This window comes from Nerophis ophidion, linkage group LG05 (genome assembly GCF_033978795.1).
Source record: "Nerophis ophidion isolate RoL-2023_Sa linkage group LG05, RoL_Noph_v1.0, whole genome shotgun sequence".
NCBI classification, from domain to species: Eukaryota; Metazoa; Chordata; class Actinopteri; order Syngnathiformes; family Syngnathidae; genus Nerophis; species Nerophis ophidion.
Genome location: NC_084615.1, coordinates 23,338,887 through 23,365,135, shown reverse-complemented (window position 1 = coordinate 23,365,135; position 26,249 = coordinate 23,338,887). Strand labels below are relative to the sequence as shown.

At 42.9% G+C, this 26,249-nt stretch overlaps 1 protein-coding gene across 2 annotated transcripts in view; it reads right to left on the bottom strand.

Annotated features, from left to right (window-relative positions):
- The window catches only part of LOC133552827 (probable E3 ubiquitin-protein ligase MID2), a 295,874-nt gene extending 271,011 nt beyond the window's left edge, over positions 1-24,863 (bottom strand). The window contains exon 1 of one of the 2 annotated variants that reach the window (XM_061900338.1): positions 24,576-24,863. The gene's annotated coding sequence lies outside the window, so the exon portion shown is untranslated. The remainder of the gene's footprint in view (positions 1-24,575) is intronic. The other variant, XM_061900337.1, reaches the window with a different exon arrangement.
- Between the last annotated feature and the right edge of the window lie 1,386 nt (positions 24,864-26,249).

Genomic DNA, 26,249 nt, shown 5'->3' with positions numbered 1-26,249 from the left:
TCCATTTTGTCCACTAAAGACGCTGAGATCATTATCCATGCGTTTGTTACGTCTCGCCTCAACTACTGTAACGTATTATTTTCGGGTCTCCCCATGTCTAGCATTAAAAGATTACAGTTGGTACAAAATGCGGCTGCTAGACTTTTGACAAGAACAAGAAAGTTTGATCACATTACGCCTGTACTGGCTCACCTGCACTGGCTTCCTGTGCACTTAAGATGTGACTTTAAGGTTTTACTACTTACGTATAAAATACTACACGGTCTAGCTCCATCTTATCTTGCCGATTGTATTGTACCATATGTCCTGGCAAGAAATCTGCGTTCAAAGAACTCCGGCTTATTAGTGATTCCCAAAGCCCAAAAAAAGTCTGCGGGCTATAGAGCATTTTCCGTTCGGGCTCCAGTACTCTGGAATACCCTTCCGGTAACAGTTTGCGATGCCACCTCAGTAGAAGCATTTAAGTCTCACCTTAAAACTCATTTGTATACTCTAGCCTTTAAATAGACTCCCTTTTTAGACCAGTTGATCTGCCGTTTCTTTTCTTTTTCTTCTATGTCCCACTCTCCCGTGTGGAGGGGGTCCGGTCCGATCCGGTGGCCATGTACTGCTCGCCTGTGTATCGGCTGGGGACATCTCTGCGCTGCTGGTCCGCCTACGCTTGGGATGGTTTCCTGCTGGCTCCGCTGTGAACGGGACTCTCGCTGCTGTGTCTTGGATCCTCTTTGGACTGGACTCTCGCGACTGTGTTGTATCCATTGTGGATTGAACTTTCACAGTATCATGTTAGACCCGCTCGACATCCATTGCTTTCCTCCTCTCTAAGGTTCTCCTAGTCATCATTGTCACTGACGTCCCACTGGGTCATTATTGTCACCTATGTCCCACTGGGTGTGAGTTTTCCTTGCCCTTATGTGGGCCTACCGAGGATGCCGTGGTGGTTTGTGCAGCCCTTTGAGACACTAGTGATTTAGGGCTATATAAGTAAACATTGATTGATTGATTTATTGTTGGTTAGCTTCAGAATAACAATGTCATCAAAAAGAATAAGAGACCTACTGTACGCTAAAAATGTTGGTCGTACTTAAAAATGCACGCATTTAGTTGTATTCAATATTAAAAAAATATCATATGGCTGTCACGGAAATACATTTGAAAATATTTGGCTTTCATGGCTCTCTCCGCCAAAAAGGTTCCTGACCCCTGGTCTATGATAATGCCCAAATATTTTACTTCAGGTACTGCTTCAGGTAATACTAGTTATGCATCAACAATGACACAATCAGCCAAAGTGCCACAAACCATGCAAACTTCTGCACCTCCTCCAGCTGGGCACTATGTTCAATACACCTTACCATCTGCTACTCCGGCCCCGGCAGCACCACCCTGGTCCGACCCGGGCATTTAGACACTAATCGCTACATCCTATGGCATTCCTAAACCAGTACTTCCAAGGTTTGAGCGTGGCCGGGAAAGTGATTTTGCTCTACTCAAGATGGCGCTAGAGAACTTGATAAATAGTCATCCTCACCTCAGCGAGCAATACAAATATCAAGTTCTACTAAATCAGCTCAAACTCCCTAATGCTCTACAGTTAGCCAAGTCATTGTTAGCTGGAGGCATGTCTTAATGAAATTAAACAATGGATGTCCGCTAACTTTTTGCAACTCAACGCCAAAAAAACGGAAATGCTGATTATCGGTCCTGCTAGACACCGACCTCTATTTAATAATACAACTCTAACATTTGACAACCAAATAATTAAACAAGGTGTCTCGGTAAAAAATCTGGGAATTATCTTCGACCCAACTCTCTCCTTTGAGTCACACATTAAAAGCGTTACTAAAACGGCCTTCTTTCATCTCCGTAATATCGCTAAAATTCGCTCCATTCTGTCCACTAAAGACGCTGAGATCATTATCCATGCGTTTGTTACGTCTCGCCTCGATTACTGTAACGTATTATTTTCGGGTCTCCCCATGTCTAGCATTAAAAGATTACAGTTGGTACAAAATGCGGCTGCTAGACTTTTGACAGGAACAAGAAAGTTTGATCACATTACGCCTGTACTGGCTCACCTGCACTGGCTTCCTGTGCACTTAAGATGTGACTTTAAGGTTTTACTACTTACGTATAAAATACTACACGGTCTAGCTCCATCCTATCTTGCCCATTGTATTGTACCATATGTCCCGGCAAGAAATCTGCGTTCAAAGGACTCCGGCTTATTAGTGATTCCCAAAGCCCAAAAAAAGTCTGCGGGCTATAGAGCGTTTTCATTTCGGGCTCCAGTACTCTGGAATGCCCTCCCGGTAACAGTTCGAGATGCCACCTCAGTAGAAGCATTTAAGTCTCACCTTAAAACTCATTTGTATACTCTAGCCTTTAAATAGACTCCCTTTTTAGACCAGTTGATCTGCCGTTTCTTTTCTTTTTCTCCTATGTCCCACTCTCCCTTGTGGAGGGGGTCCGGTCCGATCCGGTGGCCATGTACTGTACTGCTTGCCTGTGTATCGGCTGGGGACATCTCTGCGCTGCTGATCCGCCTCCGCTTGGGATGTTTTCCTGCTGGCTCCGCTGTGAACGGGACTCTCGCTGCTGTGTTGGATCCGCTTTGGACTGGACTCTAGCGACTGTGTTGGATCCATTATGGATTGAACTTTCACAGTATCATGTTAGACCCGCTCCACATCCATTGCTTTCGTCCTCTCCAAGGTTTCTCATAGTCATCATTGTCACCGACGTCCCACTGGGTGTGAGTTTTCCTTGCCCTTATGTGGGCCTACCGAGGATGTCGTTGTGGTTTGTGCAGCCCTTTGAGACACTAGTGATTCAGGGCTATATAAGTAAACATTGATTGATTGATTGATATTATGCCTATTTTTTTTGTGCTGCCCCGCTGGATGCATTACACAATGTAACAAGGTTTTCCGAAATAAATCAACTCAAGTTATGGAAAAAAATGCCAACATGGCAAGTCTATTTTATTTGGTACATGGTGTAATGTAAAGTGTGACCAGTAGATGGCAGTCAAACATAAGAAATATGTGTAGACTACAATATGATGGTAATTAGAGATGTCCAATAATGTCCTTTTTGCCGATATCCAATATTGTCCAACTCTTAATTACCGATACCGATGTCAACCGACACCGATATATACAGTCGTGGAATTAACACATTATGGCGGCGCCCGGACGGGCTGCGCTCTCGAGGAGCTCCTGCTAAAGATGGAACATTTGGCAGAAATACCGGACAATTCCACAAACTTTATGGCTGGCTCACATCGTGGTCACTCCGTGATCACGTACGACCGCCAGACACTTCTGGATGTGGACGAATCGGGCCGTTTTGGACTGATAGACACTTGCGTGCTAGACTTGCTAACTAGCATGGGAATACATCGGCGGCTACATCCAGCGGCCTGTGAAGCAGGGGAGTCTAGTAGCAGCGGGGGCCGTCTACGGAGCAGACGCCAGCGGTGTGTTCGGAAACGCGGATGCCGAGCGGGGCTAAAAACAAAGCAGAAGGCTGATCCCCACAGAACACCACTTTCCTCCATCCCGAAGACGGATTTAGATGGAAAATGCGAGACTACTGGTCTGGGTAAGGAGTCAGTTAAATTAGAACAAGTTTTTTCTGCTTTGAGTGTTTCAGAGTTGGACATGTGTTTTACTGAGGTGGCTAACTATGATGCGTGCAGTTTATCAAAGCAACAAACAAACAATCGGAAAATCCCCGTTACTGAGGTGGCTAACCATGATGTGTGCAGTTTATCAAAGCAACAAACAAACAATCGGAAAATCCCCGTTACTGAGGTGGCTAACCATGATGCGTGCAGTTTATCAAAGCAACAATCAAACAATCGGAAAATTCCTGTCGAATCAATTCCTAGATATGGTCGTAACTATACTAAATGCACTGGGCATAATAAACACAACATTATTAATATTGCTACTACGGATAATTTGATCAAAAACTCCCTAAAACAGCCCACTACCTATAATATAGGTTTTTTAAACATAAGATCATTGTCTCCTAAAACGTTGTTAGTTAATGATATTATCAGAGACAACAATCTTAACGTCATCGGTCTCAGCGAAACCTGGCTTAAACCAAACGACTTTTTTGCGCTAAATGAGGCATGTCCTCCTAACTTTACACATGCGCATATTGCCCGTCCGTTCAAAAGGGGTGGGGGGGTCGCACTAATATACAACGAAAACTTTAACCTTAGTCCTAACATAAATAATAAATATAAATCGTTTGAGGTGCTTACTATGAGGTCTGTCACACCGCTGCCTGTACACCTGGCTGTTATCTACCGCCCCCCAGGGCCCTATTCGGACTTTATTAATGAATTCTCAGAGTTCGTTGCTGATCTAGTGACACACGCCCATAATATAGTAATAATGGGGGACTTTAATATCCATATGAATACCCCATCGGACCCACCGTGCGTAGCGCTCCAGACTGTAATTGATAGCTGTGGTCTCACACAAATAATAAATGAACCCACGCATCGCAACGGTAATACGATAGACCTAGTGCTTGTCAGGGGCATCACCGTTTCCAAAGTTACGATACTCCCGTATACTAAAGTATTGTCCGATCATTACCTTATAAAATTCGAGGTTCAGACACATGTTCGTCCAACTAATAATAATAATACCTGCTATAGCAGCCGCAACATTAATACAGCCACAATGACAACTCTTGCTGACCTACTGCCCTCGGTAATGGCACCATTCCCAAAATATGTGGGCTCTATTGATAACCTCACTAACAACTTTAACGACGCCCTGCGCGAAACCATTGATAACATAGCACCGCTAAAGTTAAAAAAGGCTCCAAAAAAGCGCACCCCGTGGTTTACAGAAGAAACTAGAGCTCAGAAATTATTATGTAGAAAGCTGGAACGCAAATGGCGCACGACTAAATTTGAGGTGCACCATCAAGCATGGAGTGATGGTTTAATAACTTATAAACGCATGCTTACCTTAGCTAAAGCTAAATATTACTCAAATCTCATCCACCGTAATAAAAACGATCCTAAATTTTTGTTTAGTACGGTAGCATCGCTAACCCAACAAGGGATTCCTTCCAGTAGCTCAACCCACTCAGCTGATGACTTTATGCAATTCTTTAGTAAGAAAATTGAAGTCATTAGAAAGGAGATTAAAGACAATGCGTCCCAGCTACAACGGGGTTCTATTAACACTGACACGATTGTATATACGGCGGATACTGCCCTCCAAAATAGTTTCTCTCGTTTTGAGGAAATAACATTAGAGGAATTGTTACAACGTGTAAATGGAATAAAACAGACAACATGTTTACTTGACCCTCTTCCTGGGAAACTGATCAAGGAGCTCTTTGTATTATTAGGTCCATCAGTGCTAAATATTATAAACTTATCACTCTCCTCGGGCACTGTTCCCCTAGCATTCAAAAAAGCGGTTATTCATCCTCTTCTTAAAAGACCTAACCTCGATCCTGACCTCATGGTAAATTACCGACCGGTGTCTCACCTTCCCTTTATTTCAAAAATCCTTGAAAAAATTGTTGCGGAGCAGTTAAATGAACACTTAGCGTCTAACAATCTATGTGAAACCTTTCAATCCGGTTTCAGGGCAAATCACTCCACGGAGACAGCCCTCGCAAAAATGACTAATGATCTATTGCTAACGATGGATTCTGATGCGTCATCTATGTTGCTGCTCCTCGAACTTAGCGCTGCTTTCGATACCGTCGATCATAATATTTTATTAGAACGTATCAAAACACGAATTGGTATGTCAGACTTAGCCCTGTCTTGGTTTAACTCTTATCTTACTGATAGGATGCAGTGTGTCTCCCATAACAATGTGACCTCGGACTACGTTAAGGTAACGTGTGGAGTTCCCCAGGGTTCGGTCCTTGGCCCTGCACTCTTCAGCATCTACATGCTGCCGCTAGGTGACATCATACGCAAATACGGTATTAGCTTTCACTGTTATGCTGATGACACCCAACTCTACATGCCCCTAAAGCTGACCAACACGCCGGATTGTAGTCAGCTGGAGGCGTGTCTTAATGAAATTAAACAATGGATGTCCGCTAACTTTTTGCAACTCAACGCCAAAAAAACGGAAATGCTGATTATCGGTCCTGCTAGACACCGAACTCTATTTAATAATACAACTCTAACATTTGACAACCAAACAATTAAACAAGGCGACACGGTAAAGAATCTGGGTATTATCTTCGACCCAACTCTCTCCTTTGAGGCACACATTAAAAGCGTTACTAAAACGGCCTTCTTTCATCTCCGTAACATCGCTAAAATTCGCTCCATTTTGTCCACTAAAGACGCTGAGATCATTATCCATGCGTTTGTTACGTCTCGCCTCAACTACTGTAACGTATTATTTTCGGGTCTCCCCATGTCTAGCATTAAAAGATTACAGTTGGTACAAAATGCGGCTGCTAGACTTTTGACAAGAACAAGAAAGTTTGATCACATTACGCCTGTACTGGCTCACCTGCACTGGCTTCCTGTGCACTTAAGATGTGACTTTAAGGTTTTACTACTTACGTATAAAATACTACACGGTCTAGCTCCATCTTATCTTGCCGATTGTATTGTACCATATGTCCTGGCAAGAAATCTGCGTTCAAAGAACTCCGGCTTATTAGTGATTCCCAAAGCCCAAAAAAAGTCTGCGGGCTATAGAGCATTTTCCGTTCGGGCTCCAGTACTCTGGAATACCCTTCCGGTAACAGTTTGCGATGCCACCTCAGTAGAAGCATTTAAGTCTCACCTTAAAACTCATTTGTATACTCTAGCCTTTAAATAGACTCCCTTTTTAGACCAGTTGATCTGCCGTTTCTTTTCTTTTTCTTCTATGTCCCACTCTCCCGTGTGGAGGGGGTCCGGTCCGATCCGGTGGCCATGTACTGCTCGCCTGTGTATCGGCTGGGGACATCTCTGCGCTGCTGGTCCGCCTACGCTTGGGATGGTTTCCTGCTGGCTCCGCTGTGAACGGGACTCTCGCTGCTGTGTCTTGGATCCTCTTTGGACTGGACTCTCGCGACTGTGTTGTATCCATTGTGGATTGAACTTTCACAGTATCATGTTAGACCCGCTCGACATCCATTGCTTTCCTCCTCTCTAAGGTTCTCCTAGTCATCATTGTCACTGACGTCCCACTGGGTCATTATTGTCACCTATGTCCCACTGGGTGTGAGTTTTCCTTGCCCTTATGTGGGCCTACCGAGGATGCCGTGGTGGTTTGTGCAGCCCTTTGAGACACTAGTGATTTAGGGCTATATAAGTAAACATTGATTGATTGATTTATTGTTGGTTAGCTTCAGAATAACAATGTCATCAAAAAGAATAAGAGACCTACTGTACGCTAAAAATGTTGGTCGTACTTAAAAATGCACGCATTTAGTTGTATTCAATATTAAAAAAATATCATATGGCTGTCACGGAAATACATTTGAAAATATTTGGCTTTCATGGCTCTCTCCGCCAAAAAGGTTCCTGACCCCTGGTCTATGATAATGCCCAAATATTTTACTTCAGGTACTGCTTCAGGTAATACTAGTTATGCATCAACAATGACACAATCAGCCAAAGTGCCACAAACCATGCAAACTTCTGCACCTCCTCCAGCTGGGCACTATGTTCAATACACCTTACCATCTGCTACTCCGGCCCCGGCAGCACCACCCTGGTCCGACCCGGGCATTTAGACACTAATCGCTACATCCTATGGCATTCCTAAACCAGTACTTCCAAGGTTTGAGCGTGGCCGGGAAAGTGATTTTGCTCTACTCAAGATGGCGCTAGAGAACTTGATAAATAGTCATCCTCACCTCAGCGAGCAATACAAATATCAAGTTCTACTAAATCAGCTCAAACTCCCTAATGCTCTACAGTTAGCCAAGTCATTGTTAGCTGGAGGCATGTCTTAATGAAATTAAACAATGGATGTCCGCTAACTTTTTGCAACTCAACGCCAAAAAAACGGAAATGCTGATTATCGGTCCTGCTAGACACCGACCTCTATTTAATAATACAACTCTAACATTTGACAACCAAATAATTAAACAAGGTGTCTCGGTAAAAAATCTGGGAATTATCTTCGACCCAACTCTCTCCTTTGAGTCACACATTAAAAGCGTTACTAAAACGGCCTTCTTTCATCTCCGTAATATCGCTAAAATTCGCTCCATTCTGTCCACTAAAGACGCTGAGATCATTATCCATGCGTTTGTTACGTCTCGCCTCGATTACTGTAACGTATTATTTTCGGGTCTCCCCATGTCTAGCATTAAAAGATTACAGTTGGTACAAAATGCGGCTGCTAGACTTTTGACAGGAACAAGAAAGTTTGATCACATTACGCCTGTACTGGCTCACCTGCACTGGCTTCCTGTGCACTTAAGATGTGACTTTAAGGTTTTACTACTTACGTATAAAATACTACACGGTCTAGCTCCATCCTATCTTGCCCATTGTATTGTACCATATGTCCCGGCAAGAAATCTGCGTTCAAAGGACTCCGGCTTATTAGTGATTCCCAAAGCCCAAAAAAAGTCTGCGGGCTATAGAGCGTTTTCATTTCGGGCTCCAGTACTCTGGAATGCCCTCCCGGTAACAGTTCGAGATGCCACCTCAGTAGAAGCATTTAAGTCTCACCTTAAAACTCATTTGTATACTCTAGCCTTTAAATAGACTCCCTTTTTAGACCAGTTGATCTGCCGTTTCTTTTCTTTTTCTCCTATGTCCCACTCTCCCTTGTGGAGGGGGTCCGGTCCGATCCGGTGGCCATGTACTGTACTGCTTGCCTGTGTATCGGCTGGGGACATCTCTGCGCTGCTGATCCGCCTCCGCTTGGGATGTTTTCCTGCTGGCTCCGCTGTGAACGGGACTCTCGCTGCTGTGTTGGATCCGCTTTGGACTGGACTCTAGCGACTGTGTTGGATCCATTATGGATTGAACTTTCACAGTATCATGTTAGACCCGCTCCACATCCATTGCTTTCGTCCTCTCCAAGGTTTCTCATAGTCATCATTGTCACCGACGTCCCACTGGGTGTGAGTTTTCCTTGCCCTTATGTGGGCCTACCGAGGATGTCGTTGTGGTTTGTGCAGCCCTTTGAGACACTAGTGATTCAGGGCTAAATAAGTAAACATTGATTGATTGATTGATATTATGCCTATTTTTTTTGTGCTGCCCCGCTGGATGCATTACACAATGTAACAAGGTTTTCCAAAATAAATCAACTCAAATTATGGAAAAAAATGCCAACATGGCAAATCTATTTTATTTGGTACATGGTGTAATGTAAAGTGTGACCAGTAGATGGCAGTCAAACATAAGAAATACGAGTAGATTGCAATATGATGGTAATTAGAGATGTCTGATAATGTCCTTTTAGCCTATATCCGATATTCCGATATTGTCCAACTCTTAATTACCGATACCGATGTCAACCGACACCGATATATACAGTCGTGGAATTAACACATTATATTGCCTATTTTTTTTGTGATGCCCCGCTGTATGTATTAAACAATGTAACAAGGTTTTCAGAAATTAATCAACTCAAGTTATGGAAAAAAATGGCAACATTGCAAATCTATTTTATTTGGTACATGGCGTAATGTAAAGTGTGACCAGTAGATGGCAGTCAAACATAAGAAATACGTGTAGACTACAATATGATGGTAATTAGAGATGTCCGATAACGTCCTTTTTGACGATATCCGATATTTCGATAATGTGAAGTGAAGTGAAGTGAATCATATTTATATAGCGCTTTTCTCTAGTGACTCAAAGCGCTTTACATAATGAAACCCAATATCTAAGTTACATTTAAACCAGTGTGGGTGGCACTGGGAGCAGGTGGGTAAAGTGTCTAGCCCAAGGACACAACGGCAGTGACTAGGATGGCGGAAGCGGGAAACGAACCTGCAACCCTCAAGTTGCTTGCACGGCCACTCTACCAACCGAGCTATACCGCCCCCAACTCCTAATTACGGATACCGATGTCAACCGACATTTACAGTCGTGGAATTAACACATTATTATGCCTATTTTTTTTGTGATGCCCCGCAGGATGCATTAAACAAGGTTTTCCGAAATAAATCAACTCAAGTTATGGAAAAAAAATGCCAACATAGCGCTGCCATATTTATTATTGAACTCACAGTGTGCATTATTTCTTTTTAACAGCAGCCTGGAATTTGGGGCATGCTCTCCCCGATGAGTTAGCGCTGCAAGGTTTTCTAGGTATTCGTTCTGTTGTGTTTATGTTGTGTTACGCTGCGGATGTTCTCCCGTAATGTGTTTGTCATTCTTGTTTGGAGTGGGTTCACCGTTTGGCGCATATTTGTAACAGTGTTAAAGTTGTTTATACGGCTACCCTCAGTGTGACCTGCATGGCTGTTGACCAAGTATGCCTTGCATTCACTTATGTGTGTGAAAACCCGTAGATATTATGTGATTGGGCCAAAACGCAAAGACAGTGCCTTAAGGTTTATTGGCGCTCTGTACTTCTCCCTACGTCCGTGTACCACTCCATACAGCGGCATTTTAAAAAGCCATACATTTTACTTTTTGAAACCGATACCGATAATTTCCGATATTACATTTTAAAGCATTTATCGTCCGATAAAATCGGCAGTCCGATATTATCGGACATCTCTATTTAAGAGGTATTATAAACGTATGGTATTCACAAAGAAGAACTGTTGGCGAACAGTGCCTGATAACAGTATCACACACTTTCATGAGACAGGGATACGCTTTGCTTCTTCCTATTTCTTTTAGACACGTTTAAATTGTGTTTGTTTATGCTGTTCTGGGCATGACGTTAAGGCCTACTGAAACCCACTACTACCGACCACACGCAGTCTGATAGTTTATATATCAATGATGAAATCTTAACATTGCAACACATGCCAATACGGCCTTTTTAGTTTACTAAATTGCAATTTTAAATTTCCCGCGAGTTTGTTGTTGAAAACGTCGCGGAATGATGACGCGTACGCGCGACGTCATGGACTGTCAGGAAATATTAGCGCTGCACCACTAGCGGCTAAAAGTCGTCTGCTTGAATCGCATAATTACACAGTATTTTGGACATCTGTGTTGCTGAAACTTTTGCAATTTGTTCAATTAATAATGGAGACTATAAAGAACAGTGCTGTTGGTGGAAAGGGGTGGATTGAAGCTGTCTTTAGCACCAAGACACAGCCGGTGTTTCTTTGTTTGTTGTGAAGCAGAGCGGACAAGCGAACATGTTTTCTCTACGTCAATCAGCATATTTTGGGATGGGGAAATTGTGATATATATCTTACCGGAGACATCAGTGGATTATTCGTCGTCCTGCAGCAGCTGTCAAAAAAGGCAGCTGTGAGCTTGGCTCCTGGGCTTCTCTCCGCAGCTATCCGACCTCGAGGTATGTCTTTACAATATTTAAAATCTCACTAAAAGACTATTAAAACAATAAGCAGATAAGGGATATTCCAGAATTATCCTAGTAAATGTGTCTAATTACATCGGAAACGCTCACACTGCGGCCGCCCGTAGCCGTCGCTTTTTGTTCTCGTCCTTCACTATCAATATCCTAATTCACGAATCTTTCATCCTCGCTCAAATTAATGGGGAAATTGTCACTTTCTCGATCCGAATTGCTCTTACAGCTGGTGGCTCCCATTATAAACAATGTGAATATGTGTGGAGCCCTGCAACTCGTGATGTCATGCGCACATACTTCCGGTAAAGGCAAGGCTTTTCTATTAGCGACCAAATGTTGCGAACTTTATCGTCGATGTTCTCTACTAAATCCTTTCAGCAAAAATATGGCAATATCGCGAAATGATCAAGTATTACTCATAGAATGGACCTGCTATCCCCGTTTAAATAAGAAAATCTAATTTCAGTAGGCAATCAACAATTTTTTTTACAAAGAAGGATAAACACAACTGTAATATTCTTGATTGCGAAAAACAAAGTCGATGTGGGAAATATCGCTCAAAGGAAGACATGAAACTGCTACAAGAAAATACCCAAAAAAGAGGAAAAGCCACCAAAATAGGAGCGCGGGACGATAAAGTTGCGAACTTTATCGTGGATGTTCTCTACTAAATCCTTTCAGCAAAAATATGGCAATATCGCGAAATGATCAAGTATGACACAGAATGGACCTGCTATTCCCATTTAAATAAGAAAATCTCATTTCAGTAGGCCTTTAAACCAAAAATAAACAAAAGGTGAGTGCCGCTAACAAAAGGCAATTAAGCTTAGGGAAGGCTACGCAGAACGAAACTACAACTGAACTGGCTACAGAGGCAACAAAAACAGAATGCTGGACGACAGCAAAGACTTACTGCGGAGCAAAGACGGCGTCCACAATGTACATCCGAACATGACATGACAATCAACAATTTTCTTACAAAGAAGGATAAACACAACTGTAATATTCTTGATTGCGAAAAACAAAGTCGATGTGGGAAATATCGCTCAAAGGAAGACATGAAACTGCTACAAGAAAATACCCAAAAAAGAGGAAAAGCCACCAAAATAGGAGCGCAGGACGATAAAGTTGCGAACTTTATCGTGGATGTTCTCTACTAAATCCTTTCAGCAAAAATATGGCAATATCGCGAAATGATCAAGTATGACACATAGAATGGACCTGCTATTTCCATTTAAATAAGAAAATCTCATTTCAGTAGGCCCCTAAAGTTAATCAAATGTAAATAATCAAATGTATATACTTGTTGCTATGCTTTCTGATCTCACTATGTCCACTACTTGCTGTACTGACCGGTACATATCCTACCAAGTCAGACCTACACTGTTTCAATGTCCATTTCTCAGATGATGCAATTGTTGATGACTGAAGTACTGATATCAACCAAACCCAACCCCTCCGCCCCACCCCCCCTCCACAACCCCTACCACCCGGATTGTAAATAATGTGAATAGTTCAATGTATATACTCTAAAGATTAACTTGTGTGATGACTGTATTGTGCTGATAGTATATATTTGTTCCATCAATTGATTAACGTGGACCCCGACTTAAACAAGTTGAAAAACGTATTCGGATGTTACCATTTAGTGGTCAATTGTACGGAATATGTACTGAACTGTACAATCTACTGATAAAAGTTTCAACCAATCAATCGATCAATCAATCAATCAACCAGATAGAGGCAATAGGTTCTTTGCTTGGACAGTGAACATCTCTACAATCTGTTGACGATTGTTAACTGTTTGTTGTTGATAAGAACGTCTGAGAAACCGGTAGACCGAAGTCAAATCCCTCTTACACAATGCTTTTCAGTGACTGGAACCGCGTCTCTCTCTCCTCTATCCTCAATAGCCTCTTGTCCACGGTCTATTCCAGGCCTTTGTTGCACACCATTGTTACGCTTTACCAATCTGTATCGGCACAAAGACGGAAAAGGGGGACAGCTCTGTTTTTAGGCCCGTTAATCCAGCAGTTGTCATGATGCCCAAAATTTGTGTCGATGTAGGCATGGTGAATGTTCTACCTCATGCTGGACCCACACTCTTGTGACACATGTCACACCTCTGATAAAAGGAACAAAATACTAGGCGCGGCACCACCACGATTTAGTGCGTGGATGGGCTCTGTTTTGTAGGCAGTAATGATTATTGAATACTGCTTTCCACTAGGGCTGGGAGATATATGGATACACTCGACATATCGCGGGCTTGTCTCTTTGCGATATAGAAAATGACTCTGTCGTGATATTCGAGTATACGTTCTCACGCAGTTGCTTTTTGCATTACACTTAGGGGTGTAACGTTACATGTATTTGTATTGAACCGTTTCGGTACGGGGGTTTCGGTTGGGCACGCGGACGTACCGAACGAGTTTGGAAGCAGAAGTCTTCACAAGCTGCTCTGCTTTCTGCCTCTGTGGCTCGTCTCAGCAGCAAGCATTGTCCCGCCCACACAGCCATCTGATTGGTTACATACAAAGCCAATCAGCAGTGCGTATTCAGAGCGATGTAACAGCCAAACAGCAGTGCGTATTCAGACTTCAGATCAATGTAGTCCATGCTTCAGCGTCGAGCAGAGATATTTGTTTAGCAGGGGAGCAGCGGACTCTACCCAAATTATACTAAACACTTCCCAGTCACAACTATTACTAACATCACTATGAGCCCGTTGACCTTATAGAAACTTAAACTGCAGCTCGGCTCGCTCACAGTATAGGCTTGAGGGGAGGGCTAATTAGCTTTTAGCGTAACGTTCGCCCTGCGATGAGGTGGCGACTTGTCCAGGGTGTACCCCGCCTTCCACCCGATTGTAGCTGAGATAGGCGCCAGCGCCCCCCGCGACCCCGAAAGGGAATAAGCGGTAGGAAATGGATGGATGGATGGACGTAACGTTCGCTCATTTTGCTGTGTGTGTATGTGTGCGTGCATGTGCGTGTTTTATGGGCAGCAAAGCCCTGTCCGTCATTTCATTGAACTCCATTGTGTTTAGGGATGAATAGTCTCTCCTATTGCAATTGTACTATTTTGTCAGCTATAGTTACATGAATCATTAGTAATGTAGCAGCCTAGTTTTGAATAGCAGGGTCCCTGCTATCACATGTTGATAAAAATACAACATTTACATAATAAAAGTCAACTACAGGCTTCCCAAATGCTGTAATAAATTAAGCATGATGAGTTGACTTGAAACTGTTTAATGTTGCACTTTTTATATGTAGAAAAACATTTTTTTCATTTTATTTAATCAAAGCAACAACTGGAGGCAGTTTAATGTGGATTAACGTGGGTATAATTTTTAAAGTGTTCCCAATGTTAAAAGGATAAAGCCATTGTTTACAAATTTGGTAAATAAAGAACCAAAAAATGTATATTTTGTTGTTTTCTTACTGTACCGAAAATGAACCGAGCCGTGACCGCTAAACCGAGGTACGTACCGAACCGAAATTTTTGTGTACCGTTACACCCTTAATTACACTACATGCGTTTCCCACTCTTTCTTGTGTCTCCTTCTCACAGAGACTTAAAACAAGTGCACCTTCTTATATAAGTCACCTATGCAACGTCACACGATCTCACGGAGCAGAGAGGTAGCGGCATGGTAACGTTAGCTGTGGTGCTAACGGAGCTTTGCGGGTGGCAATACGAGAGAAAGAAGGTGCGAATCTGGTAGCAAATGAAAGAAGAATTAATTCCCAAGAAAAACAGCATGGGGTCCATCGTCTGGCGGTGGTTTGGCTTCAAGCGGGAGGATGTTGAACAATTATGCGGCAAAAGCGTTGCTACAAAAAGTAGCACCACTGCTAATGTAGAATCATTTGAAAGCCACCCGCTAGAGAATAAGGAGTGCTTGAAACTCTGCATGTCAACATCTTTTTCGGTGCCACACCAACAACATGCCGAAGCAACCATTTCCACAAATAGTAAACAACAGAAGAGATAACGTCCGCAGGAACCGACCACATAGCGAAGGACAGACACTATTTGATTTCCTTTTATGCAGCTAATTTTTTTTTGACACTTATTGAAATATCTTCTGTGACATCATGCACAAAACTGCACTTTATTTGTTTTAAACTATTGTAGTGGCGTTCCGTACAAAAAGTGCACTCTAATTCAGTGTTGTTTTGATATGTCATCTTAATGACATCATGCACAAAGCTTGTTTTAAAATGTCTCTGACAATCTTGCACTTTCTGTTTTGGAAATGAAATGAACGTGTGTGCCACTGCTTAATAACTGTTTAATAAATACAGTTTTGGTCAATTGACTTAGTTGGGATTTCCCTCTCTGCATTAAAGTTTAAAATGAGCATATATTAATGCAGTATGTAGAACAGTGGTTCTTAACTTTGTTGGAGGTACCGAACCCCACCAGTTTCATATGCGCATTCACAAAACCGTTCTTTAGTGAAAAATAAAATGTTTTTTTTCTCAAATTCAAGACAAAGTTATATGTTTTTTTTACTGGTGTACAAAATAAACCGTGGATGAACATCATCTTGTTCAAAGAACAAAACCAACATGGTGCATGCATTCACAACAAATGACACATCTGTAAATCAGATGGAAAATTACAGGGAACATTGTTCGGGGATATCCATAATACGTCGATAGGGAGAAGTTTTTATTTACAAAATCAGAAGGGTCTTTCTTGACCTCTGCGGCGGAGGCTCTGTCGAACCCCTGAGGCTGACTCACCGAACCCCGAAGGTTCGATCGAACCCAGGTTAAGAACCACTGATGTAGAATAATGTTTTAATGTAGACACATAGAATCATCATACTGCTGTGATTGTATGCATCAAATGTTCATTCAAGGCTAGGGCAAAATATTGAGATATATATTGTGTACTCCACCCTCGCCCGGAAAAGGGTGGAGTGCCATCTCCGGGTTGGGGAGGAGACCCTGCCCCAAGTGGAGGAGTTCAAGTACCTAGGAGTCTTGTTCATGAGTGGGGGAAGAGTGGATCGTGAGATCGACAGGCGGATCGGTGCAGCGTCTTCAGTAATGCGAACGTTGTATCGATCCGTTGTGGTGAAGAAGGAGCTGAGCCGGAAGGCAAAGCTCTCAATTTACCGGTCGATCTACGTTCCCATCCTCACCTATGGTCATGAGCTTTGGGTCATAACCGAAAGGATAAGATCACGGGTACAAGCGGCCGAAATGAGTTCCTTCCGCCGGGTGGCGGGGCTCTCCCTTGGAGATAGGGTGAGAAGCTCTGCCATCCGGGAGGAGCTTAAAGTAAAGCCGCTGCTCCTCCACATCAGGAGGAGCCAGATGAGGTGGCTCGGGCATCTGGTCAGGATGCCACCCGAACACCTCTCTAGGGAGGTGTTTAGGGCACGTCCAGCCGGTAGGAGGCCACGGGGAAGACCCAGGACACGTTGGGAAGACTATGTCTCCCGGCTGGCCTGGGAACGCCTTGGGATCCCCCGGGAAGAGCTGGACGAAGTGGCTGGGAAGAGGGAAGTCTGGGCTTCCCTGCTTAGGCTGCTGCCCCCGCGACCCGACCTCGGATAAGCGGAAAATAATGGATGGATGGATGGATGGATATATCGTGTATGGTGACATAGCCTAAAAATATTGAGATATTAATGAAAAGCCGTATCACCCAGCCCTACATTCCACCCAACCTCTCAGTTGCCATCTTTCTCTGCTTCCATTTTCCACACTCTGTTGCTCCCTTTTGATCAATAATATATCACCCCGGCTGGGGCGGACATCAACATGGTAATATGCTAATAAAAGGGTTCCACAAAAGTTGTACCTTAGAGAAATCTTTACAGAAATTGTCTGGAGGAAGTATAGCGGAGAAGAAAAAAAGTGCATTTCTGCAAACAAGCAAAGCTCAATGTTGCTTCTCCACAACACTTTCTCCTTACTTTTACAGCCAGTGGTTGAAGAGTTACGGCCTGCCGCGGCTGCCTAGAGGGTGCTAACCTTCGAACAATTTATTCTGGACTCGGCAAAAGTCCCTATAAGATCGCGGGGACAAGCGGCCGATATTAGTTTCCTTCGTCTTCTTTCAAGACAGGGTGAGAAGCTCTGTCATTTGGGAGGAGCTCAGAATAAAGTCACTGCTCTTCCACATGGAGAAGAGTCAGATGAGGGATTCGGGCATCTGGTCAGGATGCCCTCTGGATGCCACCCTGGGCAGGTGTTTAAGGCACGGTCGGCCGGTAGGAGGCCACAAGACCCAGGACACGTTGGGGGTAATATGTTTCCCAGGTGGTTTGGGAATACCCCAAAGTGCCTGGTACGAGAGAAGTCTGGTTCTCAACCCAGCCTCGAGATAAGCAGAAGATGGATGGATTGGTTTATCAAACCAACTCAACACAGGGGTAATGGCTCAACAATATACAAAACCTGTTTCCATTTGAGTTAGGAAATTGTGTTAGAGGTCAATAAAAACAGAATACAATGGTTTGCAAATGCTTTTAAACCCATATTCAATTGAATGCACTACAAAGACAAGATAGTTGATGTACAAACTCATGAACTTTATTTTTATTTTTTGCAAATAATAATTAACTTAGAATTTCATGGCTGCAACACGCGCCAAAGTAGTTGGGAAAGGGCATGTTCACCACTGTGTTACATCCCCTTTTCTTTTAACAACACTCAATAAACGTTTGGGAACTGAGGAAATTAATTGGTGGAGCTTTGAAAGTGGAATTCTTTCCCATTCTTGTTTTATGTAGAGCTTCATTCGTTCAACAGTCCTAGGTCTCCGCTGTCATATTTTACGCTGCATAATGCGCCACACATTTTTGATGGGAGACAGGTCTGGACTGCAGGCGGGCCAGGAAAGTACCCGCACTCTTTTTATACAAAGTCACGCTGTTTTAACACGTGTTGAATGCGGCTTGGCATTGTCTTGCTGAAATAAGCAGGGGCATCAATGAAAAAGACGGCACTTAGATGGCAGCATATGTTGCAGCAAAACCTGTTTGTAGCTTTTAGCATTATTGTGCCTTCACAGATGTGTAAGTTACTCATGCCTTGGGCACTAATGCACCCCCATACCATCACAGATGCTGGCTTTTGAACTTTGCGTCGATAACAGTCTGGATGGTTCGCTTCCGTTTTGGTCCGGATGACACAATGTCGAATATTTCCCCCAAAAATTTGAAATGAGGACTCGTCAGACGACAGAACACTTTTCCACTTTGCATCAGTCCATCTTAGATGATCTCGGGCCCAGAGAAGCCAGCGGCGTTTCTGGATGTTGTTGATAAATGGCTTTCGCTTTGCATAGTAGAGTTTTAACCTCCACTTACAGATTTGTAAATCATTGTATTCCGTTTATATTTACATCCAACACAATTTCCCAACTCATATGGAAACGGGGTTTGTATTTTGTATCCAAACAACACAACATTACAGGAAGCTTAAATGTCAACAAGCACACACACACAAAAGTCTTGTTGTCCGAAACGTTAACCACCATGTGTAAACATAATTTAACCTTGTGTTTATGAATGTTTGTGACATTGTTGAAAAATCTGGGAGTTTTGAAATGATAAAACGAGAAGTGGTTTCAAGTGACCAGATCTAGTCTTACACTTGTATTGCTACATCAGTTCATACTCATAGACTTAGATTGGTCAGATCTAGTCTTGGACTTGTATAGCTTTGTCAGTTCATGCTCATAGACTTAGACTGGTCATATCAAGTCTAACACTTGTCTGGCTACATTAGTTAAGGCTCATAGACTCGGACTGGTCCAATCTAGTCTTACACTTGTATTGCTTCATTAGTTCATGCTCATAGACTTAGATTGCTCAGATCTCGTCTTAGGCTTAGATTGGTCAGATCTAGCCTTAGACTTGTACGGAGACTTCTACGGTTTCATCAGTTCATGCTCATAGACTTAGACTAGTCAGATCTACTCTTAGACTTGTATGGCTACGTCAGTTCATGCTCATGGACTTAGACTGGTCAGATCAAGTCTTACACTTGTATGGCTTCATCAGTTCATGCTCATTGACTTAGACTGGGCAGATCTAGTCTGAGACTTGTATGGCTACATCAGTTCATGCTCATAGACTTAGACTGGCCAGATCGAGTCATACATTTGTATGGCTAAATCAGTTCATGCTCATAGACTTAGACTGGTCAGAGCATGTATGGCTATGTGAGTTCATGCTTATACACTTAGATTAGTCAGATCTAGTCTTGGACTTAGATTGGTAAGATCTAGTCTTAGACTTAGATTGGTCAGATCTAGTCTTGGACTTGTATGGCTTCATCAGTTCATGCTCATAGACTTTGATTGGTCAGATATAATCTTAGACTTGTATGGCTTCATCAGTTCATGCTCATAGACCTTGATTGGTCAGATCTAGTCTTGGACTTGGTTCGGTCAGATCTAGTCTTAGACTTGTATGGCTTCATCAGTTCAGGCTCATAGACTTAGACTGGCCAGATCGAGTCATACATTTGTATGGCTAAATCAGTTCATGCTCATAGACTTAGACTGGTCAGAGCGACTCTTACACTTGTATGACTACATGAGTTCATGCTTATAGACTTAGATTAGACAGATCTAGTCTTGGACTTAGATTGGTCAGATGTAGTCTTAGACTTGTATGGCTTCATCAGTTCATGCTCATAGACCTTGCTTGATTGGTCAGATCTAGTCTTAGACTCGTATGGCTTCATCAGTTCATGCTTATAGACTTAGATTGGTCAGATCTATGTTTGCCCAATTTTTGTGTGTAGTGGTTCAGGAGTAAACTAAGTTATTGGCTCAGACATCATGAGATGACCTGCCTTTTTTGAAACATGACTGTCGCTCCTGTATCACACACCCCACCCTGGCTCGAGTTTCCCACCAGACATACCTCCCGGGGAGAAGTAGGTGTGGTACGCTGGAGAACTTGGAGGGTGGCGACAGGTTGAGTGTGTATGTCTGAATTGGGGGTTATCGACAAGACTGCAGGGGCCGGGCTTGATCCCACGCTGCTGGTGCCAGCAGGTTGGATCATGGGAAACGTACGCAGCGCCGCAGGAGCACACACATACAAGCAGCTGGTTGCTAACGAGCTGAGCCGTGGAAGTCAGCTGCTTCCTTTTTCCCCAGCTGTGGTTGGACTATACACTCGCTGGTCACACCATTAGGGACAGCAGCTGAGTTTATGTCAAGTGTGTATTTTTGTACTGCATTGCGGTTTTAAATAAAAGTAAACATTTTACAAGGGGATGGCTGTGACAGGATTGCAAAAACACAGGTGAGATAATCCAAAAGTACATAAAGCAAGCCAAGCACAGCAGATCAGAAGATAAGAGATGACTATCTCCCCTTTTGATTCTTTTACTGTATTCCGGGCCTTGTGTGTTTCAGATTATAACTCACAAAGTCGGTTTGAAGGTCACAGTCTGCCTGCGGCTTGCTGCTTTTCGACGCTTTAAAGTTTTTTTTTTCCAAAAAGTCGCCGCAACGCGCTTTTTAAAGTGAACCACCAGCAGTACGAAACTGTCCTGCGGCAATGTGGTCAAGCAAGAATCGGAGAATGTTAAGCAGGTGCAAAACTTTGCCGTGAACTTCTTGCTGGAAATAAATATCTGCCAACAGTCTTTGGCGGGGAGAAGTGGACGGAAGCGAGCGAGGAAGAGCGGCCGGCCTGAAGATAAGACTGGCAGGGAAGAGAGCATATGGAGCTTGAAGATGCAAGTCATTCCCTACAGACTGTCTGGCTGGCTGCTGTTTAGAATATTTATATACATGTGCAGATGAGCCATGTTGTGTAATAGCATGAGAAAGAACACCTCGGGGCTTTGTGGAAATCAATCGACAGAAAAAAACAACTAAATGGTGCACTAAGGGGACATTAATAGAGTGGACTGCGGCAACACACTGAAATGTTAAAGTTACTGTAACTATCAGTCCACTTTGTACAAACTCGTTTCCATATGACCGGTACCAAAATGATTTTGATACTTTTCTAAATAATGTATCGTGACATGGCCTTAAAATATCGAGATATTAATAAAAGGCCACATGGCCCAGCCCTAGTTTGATATTCAACAAATCACACTGTTCTGATTTCACACATGGCGTAATATTGAAGGACTTACAATTCAATGAAGTTAATACCCTAATCTTGCTAACCTGACTGTCGACGGCGCCCCAACACGTTTTCAACACAATCTTACTGTGCACAATCCCTCATGAAGTCGACATGAGCTGCAGGAGGATCACAGGATTCAATGTTCACACATTCGGCGCCGCAGGAGCTGAAGTACGACTGGTGACGCTTCCCCGACCGACTCTGGATGGATTTGACACTTTTATTATCACTATGTGGCATGGTATTATTGTTGCTACTCCTGCTTCGTCGGGTGCAAAGATTTTGCCAGTGGGCTCATAAACAAGAAGTTATTGTATAATAAAAGAACATTTGGATGACAAGCATATTTCCTGATGATACTTGGGCTTGCCTGCACAAACCTGCAGTATTCTCTCTACCTCGAGGCAATTCACCCTAAAGTTTGCCGAAAAAGCCATTGTTTTTGATTAAATCAATGGATTAAAATTAGAAGTGTCCGATAATATCGGCCGATAAATGCTTTAAAATGTAATATCGGACATTATCGGTATCGGTTTCTAAAAGTAGCATTTATGACTTTTTAAAACGCTGTTGTACAGCCCATTCACACAATATGTAATTGGGAATGCAAAACATACTTGGTCAACAGCCATACAAGTCACACTGAGGGTGGCCGCATAAACAACTTTAACACTGTTACAAATGTGCGAACCCACACCAAACAAGAATGACAAACACATTTCAGGAGAACATCCGCACCGTAACACAACATAAACACTACAGAACAAATACCCGGAACCCCTTGCAGCACTAAGTCTTCCGGGACTCTACAATATATACCCCCCACTACCCCTTACCCCGCCCACCTCAACCTCTTCTTGCTCTCTTAGGGAGAGCATGTCCCAAATTCCAAGCTGCTGTTTTGAGGCATGTTAAAAAAAATAATGCACTTTGTGACTTCAATAATAAATATCTTGGCATTTTTTTCCATAAGTTGAGGTGATTTTTTGGGGAAAACCTTGTTACATTGTTTAATGCATCCAGCGGGGCATCACAACAAAATTAGGCATAATAAGGTATTAATTCCACGACTGTATATATCGGTATCGGTTGATATCAGAATCGGTAATTAAGAGTTGGACAATATAGGAATATCGGATATTGGCAAAATAGCCATTATCGGACATCTCTAATTATCATCATATTGCAGTCTACACGTATTTCTTATGTTTGGCTGCCATCTACTGGTCACACTTTACATTATACCATGTACTAAATAAAATAGCTTCGCAATGTCAGCATTTTTTTTCCAAAACTTGAGTTGATTTATTTTGGAAAACCTTGTTACATTGTTGAATGCATCCAGCGGGGCATCACAACAAAATTAGGCATAATAATGTGTTAATTCCACGACTGTATATATCGGTATCGGTTGATATCGTCAAGACGTAGGGGTTTTCGCAGCTTGCTGCGGGGTTTGTTCTCCCGGGATGCAAACTGACTATTCTGGACCAGGCGTGAATGTAGGAACATTTTTAGTTAATAACTATCAAAATAGGAACAAACCAAAAGGCGCACGAGGCAAAAACACAACTTAGACAGAACTATGGACAAGAAACAAAACTCACTAAACTGTGGAAGGAATAAACAAAACTTACTTGCAATGAACTATGGCACAAACTAATCATGAAAGGAGCAGCATGAACTATGGCATGGAACCTATCAATGTCCCCAGACCGACTGTCTGGCAAGGGCGATCTAAATAGTCTCATGATTAGAGCCAGGTGAGAGTCCAAACACCAGCGGCAGGTGAAAACCATAATTCACCATGGCAACCAAAACAAACAAAAGTGCACCAAAAAAACAGGAACTAATGGAGTTGAAAACAACAGAAAATAACAAAAACATAATCCAGACCACCGAAAATGACAGATATCAGAATCAGCAATTAAGAGTGGGACAATATCGAAATATCGGCAAAAAAAGCCATTATCGGACATCTCTTATTAAAATCATATAAAAATAGCGTTTTAGAAACAGAGCGAGGCAAATTCTGCAATTACATAATCCACCAAACAACCTCAAGAAATGGTAAACTATGCAAATTAGTTGATTCTATTTTGCGGCAGCAGGAATTATCAATTAAATCTCCAAGATCCATCCATTTTATACCGCTTGTCCCGTCCGGGGTCGCGGGGGTGCTGGTGTCTATCTCAGCTGCATTCAGGCGGAAGGCGGGGTACACCCTGGACAAGTCACCACCTCACCACAGATAAATTTTAGGGCCAATTTAGTGTTGCCAATCAACCTATCAACCAATCAATCAAACAATACCCAGGTGCATGTGGTTGGAGGTGGGAGGAAGCCGGAGAACTCCGAGGGAACCCACGCAGTCACTGGGAGAACATGCAAACTCCACAAAGAAAGATCCCGAGCCCGGCATTGAACTCAGGACCTTGGTATTGTGAGGCACATGCACTAACCTTTGTACCACCGTGTTGCCCGCAGTCTCCAACAATATGTCTCGTCGGTGTATTTATTGACTTAAATCACAATAATCAAAAGTTGATGACATGTATCTATAAGGTAACACTTGCCATGTTGACAAAATCAAACACTGCATTTGATATTGTTATTTTTTTTTGTTTGTTTATGGGGCACAAAAACAAACTCTTTAAATTGTATTAATAAATGTGTACAATCTCCAACAATACAAATGTATTTATACTATTTAAAGAGTCTACTTTTCTGTGTATATGATATTATTAAGGAACTTTGTGCCCCATAAAAAAATAAAAATACAAGTGCATTGTTTGATTTTGTCAACATGACTTAGTAAGTGTTACTTTAGAGATAAATGATTTAAATCATTAATACACCGTAGAAGAGGCGTTCAAAGACATGAACCAGCGGTACAAGACTATGTTCCGGGGACACCCGTGAGCCGGAGCGGTCCTACGCCAGGCGTCTGACCGAGCGTGAACACTCACCAGCCGGACGTGTGGAGCGCGCTGGTCGCCTGTCATCTTGGAGCTGGATCAAGTTTAGGGAAGAGCGTGGACCTGGAAATCTACTGGGTGGACGACTTCTTCCCCAACGAGTCGCTTTTCCACGGTATGTCACAGAACTACAATATATGAAAAAAAAAAAAAAAACAGCGAAAGCTCCGTCGCTGAGTCAGGGCAGTGAACGCCTCAACTTTACTGAGAGACGAAAGAGCGAGAGAGAGAGGGAGAGAAAGAGAGACGATTTGGGGGAGGGGTTACAAATAGGCTCCACCCACCAAAATTACACATTTCACACGAGCAAGAAGCATGATTTTGTAGCCAAATTACTCTAATAATTTGGATAGTATTCATCCAAAATTGGGAAGTAATATGTGATATGTGGATACAAAAAGTCCACAAATAATATGATAAAAAAACATGTTAGCAAGAGGGAAAGCTCAAATTACATAAAATACATTAATGTGACTGCTGTCTGTCTGTGTTGGCCCGGCGATGAGGTGGAGACTTGTCCAGGGTGTACACCGCCTTCCGCCCGAATGCAGCTGAGATAGGCTCCAGCACCACCCCTGTCCCCCCAAAACAAACAAGTGGTAGAAAACGGATGGATGGAGCACACAGCAGATGCAACCAGCTGGCACTTCAGTGGCACCGTTTCTACATACAGCTACAAAGTGAAACACCACGAAAACTTCCAAAAACATATAAGTGAGAATCCCTCGACTCCACAGGTGTCACACTGAAGGCCCGGGGGCCGGATCTGGCCCCGCCACTTCCTTTTTTGTCAATAAAGTACCTTCTCTTTTCTAACTAAATGTATCCGTTATTTCCATTTTGACTATAGCCTACCATATTTACCTTTTGTATGTGGTTAGAACACGCTTGTGTGTTTATTGGAGGACATTTAGATGTTAGTAAACTTGTCGTAAAACTAATATTGACAAGTATAGATGCAAGTCGATATAATCCGATACTTGTTTATTCATGCCGATGAATGTGGTATCAATATGGGATCAGGACACCCCGAGTGAGCTCAAAAGGTCATTGTGAATATGTATCACATTTGGGAAGCAACCCAAATGAGTTTAGGGAATCAAACGTCTGTATTATTAGTCACGTTTTTTTTTCACCAATCACTGGAGGTCTTGGAACATCACGTCCAGAAATACGGGGGATCCAATTGTAACTGATGTATGAAACCAACAAAAAAACAACAACATGAAAAAACCACAAAACACATAAAAATGAGGAATGGCTTCCTCATGGTGCGAGAGAAGAGAACAATGTTCTGACGAGTGTGAGGGACAGCTGTGTATTTTTACCCTTTTCTGTTTCAATGGTGGTCAGGGGCAAAAACCCAGTCTTACGCGAGTAATGGGATTGGGACGGTGACAACATGCTTAACGCCATTGTAGAAAGTTATCGATGGTTCCAAAATAATGGAACAACAAATCACGGCCAAAGGAATTGGGAAGATTAGAAAGCCTGGAAGGGACCAAAACATTATTTCATTAGCTGCTTTGAGTTGTTCATCCATCCATCCATCTTCTTCCGCTTATCCGAGGTCGGGTCGCGGGGGGCAGCAGCCTAAGCAGGGAAGCCCAGACTTTCCTCTCCCCATATACTTCGTCCAGCTCTTCCCGGGGGATCCCGAGGCGT